This window comes from Bos grunniens, chromosome 10, assembly GCF_055505025.1.
Source record: "Bos grunniens cultivar Pamir isolate PY7600 chromosome 10, Bosgru_T2T1.0, whole genome shotgun sequence".
Taxonomy (NCBI): Eukaryota; Metazoa; Chordata; class Mammalia; order Artiodactyla; family Bovidae; genus Bos; species Bos grunniens.
In genome coordinates this window covers 42814348-42820409 of record NC_141174.1, presented here as the reverse complement: position 1 = coordinate 42820409, position 6062 = coordinate 42814348, and positions in this window count along the sequence as shown.

Genomic DNA, 6062 nt, shown 5'->3' with positions numbered 1-6062 from the left:
CTCAAAATTCTACCTGGTAAATAATTCTAATTTTTTTTTTTTCTAATGTTTGTTTCTAGTGCTCAAAACAGTTTTATGAATGGTTTTTACTTCAGAGCTATGTTCTGCCAATTTGCTAGAACTCCAAATTGCCTGCTTTACAGTCTACAAGCCCTACATGTGCTTTTGAGCACGAGCTCTGGGTCATTTTCAGTTCTATAGAACAGTCTGATAGTGGATGACGGTAAAATAAAATTAGAAGCTGGGAGGTGGGACTTTCTTTTTCTCACAGATACCTTGAAATGTGGTATTTAGTATTCCCTGGCCTGAGCTTGGGACTTACATGTGTCTCACCACTCGTAGTGTGACTGTAGCACATTAGGTCTATGCTGAATCTTTTTATCCTTCACCTCTATGGGTTCAGGGAAAGAATGAACCGTTAATGACCTCGTCAATTTAATAGACCATGTCGACTTCTCTATCTAGTCCTATAAACAGAAAATCAGACTTGTGGTTTCCTGCTGCCCATCTGGATTTCCAAACTGCCTTTCAGCCATGAACTTTGTTCTTCCTGATTAGAAACAGAGACGTTATGGGGAAAGGGGATAGGGAGAGAGGAAGGAAACAGTAATGAATCTTATCAAGGCAACTTACAGCCCTGGGATTACATCATTCAATTAGGATATGCTTATGTAGGTAAAGATACTAGTAGATATGTGTTTCCTTTCCTTGGAAAATCCTTTGTGTCAAACTATTTTTCGTATAATACTAAAGTTTACTCATTAGTTCATACTGGTAGTCCATTTACCTCTTAGGAAAAGCTCACCACCATAGATCTATATTAATATTTTGGTATTTAAAAGATAATCTTATATTTTAGTAAGAGTAAAAAGTTCTACTTATGCTGCTGTTAAACTTCAGCAAGCAGTCAAAAAGTCATACAGGAATGTAGCTGTAGTTTGATTAGGGACTGCTGCTGCTGCTGCTGCTAAGTCGCTTCAGTCGTGTCTGACTCTGTGCGACCCCATAGACAGCAGCCCACCAGGCTCCTCGGTCCCTGGGATTCTTCAGGCAAGAACACTGGAGTGGGTTGCCATTTCCTTCTCCAATGTGTGAAAGTGAAAATTGAAAGTGAAGTCACTCATTCGTGTCCGACCCTCAGCAACCCCATGGACTGCACCTTCCATGCTCCTCCATCCATGGGATTTTCCAAGCAAGAGTAGTGGAGTGGGGTGCCATTGCCTTCTCCGGATTAGGGACTATCAGCACTCAAATTAAAGGATTTTAAATAGTAGTAACTGGCGGATTCATGTTGATGAATGGCAAAACCAATACAATATTGTAAGTAATTAACCTCCAATTAAAATAAATAAATTTATATTAAAAAATAAATAGTAGTAATAAACTTTAAAAGTATTACATAGTATTTTTAAAGTAACAAATAAAACATTGATGTTTACTTTTTGTTTCCCTGGGCAACATGATCTTTTTTTTAAAGATCATGCTACTTTAAAATGATCTTTGTTAATAAAGTAGAACAGTGGTGTTTCAAAAGGGACTTATTCAAACATACCATCTGCTGTTACCATGTATAACAAGACTAATGTACTCAACACTTAATATGTGTTGTCATAATTAAATTCTGAATCACTAAGTTCAGTGCCCTGAAAAACTAATATCTTTGGACTACATTATATGGTGGATGATCTGCAACAGTAAAATTTTAAATTTTATTTTGCTCAATTTTAAAATTGGTTGGCAGTTCTGAGCACAGAATATTTATAATGGGCTCATTGTCCTGAAGCTTAGAATTGTCATCTTTCTTTTATTTAGTCAATAAAGTGTTTACTGAACAACTACTGTGTAATAAAGTCTGGGGTGAATTAGATACTAATTCAATTCTAATAAAATTATAGTCAAATGCAATTTATTTTTTTTTAATTTTAAATTTTATTTTATTTTTAAACTTTACAAATTGTGTTAGTTTTGCCAAATATCAAAGTGAATCCACCACAGGTATACATGTGTTCCCCATCCTGAACCCTCCCCCCTCCTCCCTCCCCATACCATCCCTCTGGGTCGTCCCAGTGCACTAGCCCCAAGCATCCAGTACTGTACATCGAACCTGGACTGGCAACTCGTTTCATACATGATATTATACATGTTTCAATGCCATTCTCCCAAATCTTCCCACCCTCTCCCTCTGCGACAGAGTCCATAAGACTGTTCTATACATCAGTGTCTCTTTTGCTGTCTCGTACACAGGGTTATTGTTACCATCTTTCTAAATTCCATATATATGCATTAGTATACTGTATTGGTGTTTTTCTGGCTTACTTCACTCTGTATAATAGGCTCCAGTTTTCCAAAGCATTTCATGAAATATGCTCTTTCATGGAGCTTTTATAAGGTGATTCAAAAATTTTGATGGAAAAGCAAATGGTTAATAATCACCGGGATTATTTTGCAAAAAGAAAACACAGTAGAAGTCTTCACCAAATATTAGACTTGTAATACAGATGGTGTGTACCAATACAGGAAGCCCAGAAAATCCGAGAGACATATATGGAAACACACACACATATATATGGAAACACACACACACACACTTTAAATATCTTTAAAGTATTATGAACTGGATCAAAGCACTCAAGTTTGGTGCAGCTATATGACTGAGTTCTGACCAAAAGAATATGGAAAGAAGGTGCCTCCAAGCCTGATCCATGAGTCCTCACTTGGAATACCCCATGTTCTTTTTTCCCTGACCTGCTAGACAGATGTAGAAAATTCAGTGGCGCTCTCTGAGGACCAGAAGATGACAGAGCCACTAAATGGGAAAAATATGAATGACTGCACAGAGTGCAGACCTTGCACCATCCACTTTGTGCACCCCCAGTATACAGCAACATAACCAAGAAAAAAACCTTTCCTGTGTTAAACCTGGAAATTTAACATTGTTTAACAGTCAGCCCATTTTTACTAATATACTATAAAATTACATTCATATCCCTATCTCATCCTAGTCAACAATGAACTCTGAGGGCAAAAACATACAGTGTTTCATCCCATGTCACTTGCAAAAATAGGATGAATAAATATGTATTGAATTAATAAATATTCAATTAAGCCAGGAGAAAGAACTAATACATTTATAATGCTTCCCTGTACCCACTTCTCCTAAAGTAAGGTTAAAATAACCATGTACAGAAAAAAATTTCTTAAACATCAGAAAAATAAAATAGCAAGTTAACCATATTTCACTATTTCTCAAGTATTCTAGAATATGATATTTTGCTGCAGTAGAAAATAAAAGATTGATATGTAGTTTCCAAAAGACACAATCATGCATTCTTTAAAGCAATTAAATAAAAACACTTTTCAACCTCTATTCTCATAAGGAAGAGAACAATATTATCTATGTTCTATTGGTCCAAATTAATTTTGATCCCTAAGTTGGCATTTGAAGCAGGAAAATTTCACGGTGTCACTTTCCCAAGGCTCTTTTGACTACACATGCGTTTTGACACATTTACTGGAGGCAAACATTTGCCACCGCTAAGTCAAAGTGTATTCAAATGGCATGTAACGCACAACCTTCTCCCCTCTTTTTCTTTTCTTTTCAATTAATTTTTTTATTGAAGGATAATTGCTTTACAGAATTCTGTTGTTTTCTGATAAACCTCAACATCAATTAGCCATAGGTATACATATATCCCCTCCCTTTTGAACTCCCTCCCATCTCTCTCCCATCCCACCCCTCTAGATTGATACAGAGCCCATGTTTGAGATTCCTGAGACATACAGCAAATTCTCATTGGATATCTATTTTACATGTGGTAATGTAAGTTTCCATGTTACTCTTTCCATACATCTCACCCTCTCTTCCCCTCTCCCCATGTCCATAAGGCTATGCTCTATGTCTGTCTCTCCACTGCTGCTCTGTAAATAAATTCTTCAGAACCATTTTTCTAGATTCCAAAAACATAAATACAGTATACTAACGCATATATATGGAATTTAGAAAGATGGTAACAATAACCCTGTGTACGAGACAGCAAAAGAGACACTGATGTATAGAACAGTCTTATGGACTCTGTCGCAGAGGGAGAGGGTGGGAAGATTTGGGAGAATGACATTGAAACATGTAAAATATCATGTAAGAAACGAGTTGCTAGTCCAGGTTCGATGCACGATACTGGATGCTTGGGGCTAGTGCACTGGGACGACCCAGAGGGATGGTATGGGGAGGGAGGAGGGAGGAGGGTTCAGGATGGGGAACACATGTATACCTGTGGCGGATTCATTTTGATATTTGGCAAAACTAATACAATTATGTAAAATTTAAAAATAAAATAAAATTTAAAAAAAAGTCAAAAAAAATAAAAAAATAAAGTCAGAGCAAGGTTTCTAAGCCTTGTATAAAATGTAATGACACCTGAATGTTTCTGAGAAATGATATATTTACAGTTGTACAAAGTAGCCTTTATTGTTATTGTTCAAACACTTGTTCAGTGTTAAAACTTGCAAAAACTCAGGTTGTTTGAGAGAAAGCCTATCAGTGGTTTGTTTGTATGTTTGTGTGTAGACACAGTTTCACTAATCAGTAGTTTAATGGCTTTCAAGTGCAAGCAGTAACCAAAACCAAATACCTGATGTTGCCTTCTGTTAGATCTCACTTCCATGAGGATCTATAAAAATAATTTGTAATTATGAAATTGGTTATATACAAATAGGGGCTTTTACAATTTGCATGGCTATGTTAATATAAGTTCTCCCTTATTGGAAAAAAAAAAAGAATACAATATTTATTTTCTCTTTCTGACTCACTTCACTCTGTATAATAAGTTCTAGGTTCATCCACCTCAGAACTAACTCAAAGGCATTCCTTTTTATGGCTGAGTAATATTCCATTGTGTATATATACCACAACTTCTTTATCCATTCATCTGTCGATGGGCATTTAGCTTGCTTCCATGTTCTAGATATTGTAAATAGTGCTGCAATGAACAATGGGATACATGTGTCTTTAACAATTTTTGTTTCTTCAGGGTACATGCCTAGGAGTGGGATTGCTGGGTCATATGGTGGTTTTATTCCTAATGTTTTAAGGAATCTCCATAATGTCTTCCATAGTGGCTGTATCAATTTACATTCCCACCAACAGTGCAAGAGCATTCCCTTTTCTCCACACCCTCTCCAGCATTTATTGTTTGTAGACTTTTTGATGATGGCCATTCTGACCAGTGTGAGTTTTGATTTGTGGTTTTGATTTGCATTTCTCTAATAACGAGCAATGTTGAGCATCTTTTAATGTGTTTGTTAGTCATCTGTATGTCTTTGGAGAAATGTCTGTTTAGGTCTTCCCACTTTTTGAATGGGTTGTTTGTTTCTCTGGCATTGAGTTGTATGAGTTGCTTGTATATTTTGCAAATTAATCATTTGTCAGTTGTTTCATTTGCTCTTATTTCCTCCCATTCTGAGGGCTATCTTTTCACCTTGCTTATAGTTTCCTTTGCTGTGAAAAAGCTTTTAAGTTTAATCAGGTCCCATTTGTTTAGTTGTGTTTATATTTCCGTTACTCTAGGAGGTGGGTCATAGAGAATCTTGCTTTGATTTATGTCATCAAGTGTTCTGCCTATGTTTTCCTCTAAGAGTTTTATAGTTTCTGGTTTTACATTTAGGTCTTTAGTCCATTTTGAGTTTATCTTTGTGTGTATGGCATTAGGAAGTGTTCTAATTTCATTCTTTTACACATAGCTGTCCCATTTCCTCAGCACCACTTATCGAAGAGGCTGTCTTTGCCCCATTGTATATTCTTGCCTCCTTTGTCAAAAATAAGGAAACCATAGGTATCTAGGTTTATTTCTGGGCTTTCTATCTTTTTGCATTGGTCTATATTTCTGTTTTTGTGCCAGTACTATACTGTCTTGATGACTGTAGCTCTGTAGTGTAATCTGAAGTCAGGAAGGTTGATTCCTCCAGCTGGATTCTTCTTTAAGCCAACTGCTTTGGCTATTTGGGGTCTTTTGTGTTTCCATATGAATTGTGAAATGTTTTGTTCTAGTTCTGTGAAAAATGCCATT